The sequence below is a fragment of the Amblyomma mixtum genome, chromosome 3 (genome assembly GCF_055824585.1).
Source record: "Amblyomma mixtum isolate Tamu chromosome 3, ASM5582458v1, whole genome shotgun sequence".
NCBI classification, from domain to species: Eukaryota; Metazoa; Arthropoda; class Arachnida; order Ixodida; family Ixodidae; genus Amblyomma; species Amblyomma mixtum.
The window spans coordinates 17218523-17227016 of record NC_143014.1 but is presented as its reverse complement, the minus strand read 5'-3'; positions in this window follow the sequence as shown (position 1 = coordinate 17227016).

Genomic DNA, 8494 nt, shown 5'->3' with positions numbered 1-8494 from the left:
CGACCTGTCCCGGCGTACCCCTCCTCACGCGCTCCTCGTGCTTTGTCTTCTTCTCCTCACGAACGCCGCTGGGTGGCGCTATCTCCTTACAGATGGCAAGGCCATTCTCGTCTAATAAGTTAATGGTATCGCTGTGGCTGGGGTTGACAATGCGCCAGAACTTTTTAGGATCAGTGGAAAGAATGCTAGGAAGTGTGTTGTGAAGAAAATTATTTTTCGTGCTTTTAAGTGCACTTACGTAAATGTTAGCTTCGCGGTACGCCTCCCATTTTGCGTTAATACCAGACCTTTTCGCAACTCGGTAAAAACGTTTTTTTCGATTGGATAATCGTTTAAGATAGGAGTTGTACCACGGGGCTCTCGAGTGGGAACAGATTGCCCGTAATGGTATGTATGTATCTGTTAGTTCTTTAACCTTGGCAACGAATAGTTTCCAGTTAGTATCGACAGAGCGGTCATCAAACCCGTTGCAATAATAATCAAGAAAGTCGGCGAGTTCCCTGTTAATGGCCTGAAAATCAGCTTTTTTTTAGTCGCGGATGTGTTTAGAAATCTTCTCAGCTGGGGGAGTAACGATGCAAATGCCAAATGAGAGCGATAGATGGCCGCAGAGACCAGGTAAGTAAGTGATTTCTGAGGCCATATCGGGATGGGTAGTAAGTATTAAATCCAGCGTGTTTGCAGTGGTATTAGTAATTCTTGTCGGTTGAGAGACTAGTTGAGAAACAGAAAAAGTGGAGCACAGGTTTAAGAAACAGGTGCTTAAGTTAGAAGAAGGGTTCTGAACTGGGGTATCAAAAGACCAAGATATGTTAGGAAGATTGAAGTCGCCAAGTAAGAAAACAGGCGCCAGGGGATGTCGTGTGCGAACAGCATTGATGGCATCGTGCAAATCATCGAGGAAGTTAGCAGAGTGACTGGGAGGACGGTAGCATACCCCGAAAACAATTTTTGAGTGTCCAAGTTCCACGCATGCCCAGACAATCTCGAGATCTGTTGTGATGTTAATAGCGTAAGACCGGAGTGTTTTACAAATGGCAAGTAATACGCCACCGCCCTGACGTGACGTGCGGTCGCAGCGATAGAAAGTGTATCGGGATGAGTTGTGGAAAATTTCGGTGTTACGAATGTTAGAATGAAGCCATGTTTCAGTAAGGGCAATAATACCTGCGTTTACCGCTAGCGGTGGCTCAGTGGTTATGGTGCTCGGCTGCTGACCCGAAAGACGCGGGTTCGATCCCGGCCGCGGCGGTAGAATTTCTATGGAGGCGAAATTCTAGAGGCCCGTGTACTGTGCGATGTCAGTGCACATTAAATAACCCCAGGTGGTCGAAATTACCGGAGCCCTCCACTACGGCGTCTCTCATAGCCTTAGTCGCTTTGGGACGTTAAACCCCATAAACCAAACCAACCAAACCAATACCTGCGTTACACGTGTCAGCTACGGAATGGAATGCATCACGTTTGTTTACGATACTTCTTACGTTAGCGAAAAGAACGGATGTGCGTGGTGAAGCCGACGACTGCCCACGTCCCCTCTCATGATGCTAAAGGGCGTTTTCGGTGTTTTGGGCATTTGATGAAGGCGACCGCGGTGTGTCCTCTTCGGGTACTTCGGTGGGAAATTCCGTTATCAGTTCGACGTTGTTTGTCACGCTATCGTACATGTAGCACTTATTGTTAACGTAGAGTTTGTTGTGACGAGGCTGGAACTTTGGTGACTGAGGCAGGCTTTTAGCGAAATGTTTGTGAATTGCACTATGATGCATGCCACTGCTGCTGCAATAGCAGAACAAATTCAAGAATCTTTACAACAGAACGATCCCAAAACCAATTTAATTCCATTACAGAATATCCTGTCCATATCGGCCGAAGCCATTTCCTGCTCCGCGTTTGCTCTTCGTTATTGCTTGAAGCCCAGGGCAAGACATCACTTCAACTGATGACAAAGGACAGGGGATCCATAGATGGAGCACTATTTTAAAAGAATTGTTATATTGTACTGACAAAGACTTCAGAATGGAACCCAAAAGAAAGTGCGAAGCATTCAGCACTGACAGAAGGGAACTGCTAGCCGTATACATGTACTGCTTAACCTTGACTGCACTGCAGAAATGACATTTCCTTTCCCCTGATGAACCAGATGCCTTCAGTATGCAAATCAAAAACCACACCACTCATAAAAAGCAGGAAGCAGCCGACTAGCCGTCTGTTGCAGGTCCTTGACACGACCAGAAATTCGCAACCCAAAGAGCTCATAAGTGTGCTGCTGTGCAGGTGCTGGGAGCTCTACCACCAAATAAAGTTTAAGGTTGGGAGTAATTGCTCATTGACAATCATCTGAGCGTAGCATCACAGCAACAAAGTGGATTGGAATAACAGCGTTGCCAATTCAAATTGGTCCACTCGGCCTCGCCCTGTTACCTGCTAGCCGTCCCAGTTACCCCACCTGGTAGGAGGAGGACCGGAAAGGCAAAGAGGTTAACCAGACAATGCCCAGTGTGCTACCCTGCACATGGGGATGGGGATAAATGAAGAAGAAAACAAGAGAGAACACTTGTGTCCGTGCAGCTATCAATTCAACAAACAACAGATCATCTAAAATCTTTTGCTCAAGCCTGTGTATTAGGTATCAGAAGAGTGCCTGGATATTATTTTTCCTCCAAGAATGAACTGGACAAAGGACTGTTGAAGCACTCAGACAGTGACCTATTCTAGAGTGAAGGGCATGATATTGAATGCTGTGGAAAGTACGCAAGTTTGTCTTGCATACGTTTAAAATAACAGGCACATACACTATGAGAATACCAAAAAAGCATTCTGTATATCTCCTGCACTAGCCTCGTCAACGACCACAATGATTTTCTGCCCACAAATCTTAGTCAGCGACAGTAAAAAGCTTCTTTTTCAGGAAGGTACAATGGTGCAAACTTCGTCCCGTATGTCAGAATACTGTGCAATGACGTTAGAAATACTTGCTTGTGTTTTCTTCTCTGTCCCTACGTCACATTGATGCGTTAGCGATCGCTCAGACTTCAAGAGTGAGCATTTTTAGAAACTTTAAAATGAGATTAAAAGTAATTCTAGACCTCTCTTAAATTTAATACTTCAGTCCTGTGGTCCTCACATACAAAGGAAACGTATGGCAGCCTTTTTTACAACCTTGAAATTTGGTGTCTCTGCCCCTTTAAGCGCTCATACTCGCGGCCATGACTCTGGTAGTCCGTCTGTTACATCTGAAGTGAAAATCGTAACCATTCATTACTAGGCACAAGCCATGACTAACCAGTCATTAACCAGTCACGAGTAGTTAGTCGTGACTGGTTAGTTATGACTGGTTAGCCATCATTAGTCATTAACCGGAAATGACTGGTTAGACATTAACCGGTCATGACTAGTCATGACTGGTTAGCCACGACTTGTCATGACTGGTTAGTCATGAGTAGTTATTCATTAACCACTAATGTCTAGTTAGTCATGGCTAGTTAGTCATTAACCGGTCATGCCTATTCAGTCATGACTAGTTAGGCATTAACTAGTCGACTAGTTAGTCATGAATAGTTAGTCGTTAACCCGTCATGAGTAGTTAATCATGACTGGTTAGTCATGAGTAGTTAGTCATGGCTGGTTAGTTATGGCTAGTTGGTCAATAATCAGTAATGACTATTAGTCATTAACCAATAATGACCAGTTAGTCATCAACTAATTGTTCATGACTAATTACTCATTAACCAATCACGAGTAGTTAGTCAATAACCGATCATGACTGGGCCACGATTGGTTATTGACTAATTAGTCATGAATAGGCAATCCAAGTCTCCCCATAGCCGCCTCACGCGTGCCTTCGGCCGTGCAGCCAAAGTTGCATAGAAAGGCTGTCGCCTTGCGCACTTTAGATCGTAAAAGTGCGCCCTGAATTTTATTTCAGTGCGTTCGCTTCGCTGGCCATAAATGGGGCGTCGGTCTTTCGCTTCGTCTCATCTTGCCTCTAAGGAAAGTATGAGTGATAAATTTGCTTATTTTTTTATTGAGATTGATGACGATTCTGCCCCTTTTAGGCTTAAGAGGACAGTCGGTTTATTGACAGAAATGATTTCGGTCCTAACAACTAGATGGCGCCACTAGGTGAGCTGGGCGGAACTTCGCCAACCAGATGCAGAGGGAATAGCCACATATTCGTCAATCGACATGCCAAAGTGGGAATGTGAGAAATGCCATAACGTCCAGCAAAATACCTGCGTTTAGCGTAAGTAAGCATGAATACGCTTATGGTACATAGACAGCGTCGATTTACGCCCTTTTCTAACCATATCTCTGCAGGCCACGAGCGGCGACGTGGTGGTCGGGAGGTGTAAACGAGGCAACATTTCGGCGGCGGCGGATTTCGCTCGCTCTAGCCGCCGAATGCCAAAGTGTGACCGAGAAGCATCGGTGCAGAATCTGCTCGCAAATTCTTCCTCTGAGTACACTTCCACTGGATTCATCGCGTCGCGAAGCTACCTAGCTGTTGGAGGATACAGGTACACTTCGTTGAATGGCTATTCACAAGCATGGTTAAAAAATTGTCTCTAGTCGCTCGCGTAACAGTCAGTCCACCCTGGCACTTTTTACCAACTGCTAAACTGCGCTTACGCCGGACTCGCGTCCTTCCGTCGCTTCTCGCTGCCCGCGCGAGTGTGCGCAGTCACTTGTGGCATTAGTGAGGTGAAGCGCTCCTCTAGGACCAGGAGTGACGAAAGGAAGCATGAAGGCAGCTACTAGCTGCCTTACTGAGAGGATGCACCAAAGAAGGTTTTGCTTAGGGCTCCTCAGTAAGAAAGCTTCCAGACTGACATGAGGGGGCCTCCCTGCAGTGAAGGCTTCCTTACTGTGGTAAGGAAGCTTACAGTATTTGGGGGTAAATGTGCGTGATGCTTGTTGGAGTCAGAAAGACACACCAAAGCTTTTTCTTTTCAGAGCGACATAGATTCAGTAAGCGCACTTATTTTTTGGCCACAGGATTTCACATGACTGTTCTTAATGCAAAAGAAGCAGTGTACATGCAAGAATGCTTTACCTTAATGTACAATGATGATACTACATTTTCAAGTGCAATTAAGAAAAAAATTTGATGTCAAAGTGCCTTTTTATTGCAAAAGATACAGTGTACATTCCAATGATCCAATGATCTAACCTGGAACAGGCATGTCACTAAAATCATATCGTCCGCTAACAGAAGCCTTGGATTCTTGAAACGACATCTACGTCATGCGCCACAAAACCTAAAATTACTTGCCTACAAATCACTTGTCCGTTCTAAATTAGAATATGCCTCTGCTATTTGGAGCCCTAACTAAAATTATCTAATAAATCCCCTAGAATGAGTACAAAATCGAGCCACTAGATTCATACATTCGTGCTATTCATGTAATGTCAGTATATCATCACTAAAATCAGAGGTAGGCTTAACACTCCTGGCTTGTAGTCGTCGTATTACTAGTATGTGCTTGTTTCACAAATTTTATTTCAGCTCACTTCATCGTCCGCCCTACATCAATCCGCCGGCACGCATTTCCCTCCGCATTTGTCATCCCCTTCAAGTAGCCCGGCCATGTACGCGTACAACTACATTTGCATCATCATTCTTTCCACGCTCAGCCAAGGACTGGAACAGCCTTCCACACGACATCACCGCAATAACCTGCCCATCAGCATTTACGAACTGTTTAGCACCTGCCTTTAAAAGTGTGTGATGAGAGGCTAGTTGGTAAGGCATTCTGATGACATAAAACTACGCAGGAGACAGGACACAGAAAAGATGCAGACAGGACGAGCGTAGTCCTGTCTGCATCTTTTCTGTGTCCTGTCTCCTGCGTAGTTTTATGTCTTCAGAATACCTTTAAAAGCGAATAATATTTGTACCTTACGTTTTTTCTTTGTTTATTCAATCTGATTTTTCAATGTAACCCACTCCTTATGTATACCCCCAATCCTGGAGGCCTTTAAGGTAATAAAGTGAAGTGAATTGAAGCGTGCTTTACCTTGATGTACAATGGCGATAAAGCATTTTCAAGTGCAATTAAGAAAAAAAAATTGCGTTTTGAAGAGAATGGAGGAAAGAACACTGAAGGTGCTTTGACAGAAGTAGATTCTTGGATTGGTCACATATAATTAAATGAAAATTTTTCCAGGCGCTGGAAACACTACACCAGAATAAGAAATTACATAAACACAAGCTCGTTCGGTCTAGCTACAGCACCTGCGCTTTTTTCAACTTTTACTCTTTACAAGAAGCACACACGGCATGACAACAGTTAAGCACTGCACTGGCGCCATCATCCCGCCTTTTTTTCTCCCGATCAGAGGTAGGCCAAAACTAATGAAGCTACAGCGATTTTGTGCTACGCGGCACGCCTTACCGCAAGCATGTTTGGACTATCATGGGCCCTAAACGTCCGCCGATGTTGAATGATACTCTGGTGGTTTAGGCCTTTGCCTCCGCCAAAGTGCGCTCGCCGCGGACTTGATCGAACACGCGATCCCGAAAGAAGAACGCCTCAACTATGGCCCCAAATATGCAAGCAACGCCAAACGACTTTTGCTTTCGGCGAACAGATTCTAGGGTCCGTATCGCAGCGTGGTGACAATGCAAAGGCCCCAGGCTGGTCTCGAGAAAAAGAGGAGACACGGTTCTTCGGTTCAGCACCAAGCGAGCGTAGCAGTGGGTGCTGCTCTACGACGCCTTGCACGCGCCTCACAACTGTAAAAAAAACTGAACGCAACCGTGTGAGGGTCCAAGTAGCAGTCCCACTGATGGATTTGATCATTAAATGAACGAATACGGACGTTACGATAGGTCGCTCAGACCGTTTAATCGCGTCAACGGTCATGCGTCAAAGCGAAAATAAGCAAAGCGGGAACACACTACGGCAAAAGCGCGCTCTTAAAATGGTTCTCACCTTGAACGAAGTTGGCAGACCAAACATGCCAACTTTTTGTGGGCAGCCATTTGTCCCACCGTAAATCTGCGATCCAGGGATTTCTGCGCTCCGTGTCCTAAGGGAACCTAAAAGCGCGCACTTCCGACAAGAGGTTGGTTCCAGACCGCAAGCTGCAGACTGGTACACAAGAGCACAGTCCACGTCGTGATTGTGTCACAGGAGAAATTTTGGCCGCTGAAAACATGTTGCGACGAGCAAGACTAGTACCCGCACAACGCAAGCAACACACGGGCCGAGAAAAACCATCCGCGCAAGCTCGCCTTACGGGAACGCCGGAAGTTTCTTGGGTGCATATCCTGTTTGAGGCGCGTCGGCGCGCCCTAGCAATCCTGACCCCCGAAAAGGTCTATTGTCCCTGCCGTTGAACACCTTCTCACTCTCCCAAGGTTCCACAGCAGGCGGGGAAGGGGTTCTCTAACTAGCACCACCAGCTGCACATGCAAGATGCACATGCACATGCAAAATAGTCCACGACATCCGGGTGGCGCAACGTATTCCACAGTTCAGTTAGTTCCTTTGCTGCTCGCTTGAAGGTCTGCGCGTTGTCCGAATAAATAGTACGGTCCCGTCGGAACACTTAGCGGTGGAGAACTGAACCGTTGAAAAGTGACACAAGCACACACCACTGTTTTCACGAGATCTCTGCGGCGCAGGACCCAGTACCTCTCGCTCAGTTGCACGACTGTGTCCCTTGCTCCGGCGTGTAGCATTTTTCTGTGTGCGTCGATCGACAGGAGAGTGGAATACCGATGGTCCTTCGGCAGGACGATGGGTTTTTTTTTCGTAGGTTATCTAACCTTCGTCGTGCGACATCTCCGTTTGCAGCTAGCTTCACGTTTGGCTTCCATGGTAGGCCAACTTCATACCTGCCATTGCGTGTAGTGATGCTGGTCTCAAACCTCCGCACTAACTCGTTCTCGCTTGGGATTTCTGCCGGTGTGGCGATAATTCCCAAGCTCTTCAGCTCCGAGACCTGTCTGGGAACAGCCGCTGTGTCATTTTCCTGCACTGTGGCTCGGAGAACGATCGCCTGGGCGCAACTCAGTACCGGGGAACACGAACTGCTCTTTCCCTGCCGCGCCCATCCGAACATCGTCTCTAACGCGGTCAGGCTGCCTTTTAGACGACAAATTTGGTCTGTCACCGCTCCCCAGTAATCCTATCCGATCAGAGTATCAATTGAGCGGTCTTCTAGCTCGTTCAGGTTATCGCCTAAACTACAGCCAAGGTTGTCTAACTCTTTCAGGGTACCTTCGTCTGGGCTAGGGAGATCCTGTTCACATATAGTCGGTTTGATTTCATCATCATCATCAGCCTGACTACACCCACTGCAGGGCAAATGCCTCTCCCATGTCTCTCCAATTAACCCTGTCCTTTGCTAGTTGCCGCCACTGTATCCCCGCAAACTTCTTAATCTCATTCGCCCACCTAACTTTCTGCCGTCCCCTGCTACGTTTGCTTTCTCTTGGAATCCACTCCGTTACCCTTAAGGACCAGCGGTTATCTTGCCTTCG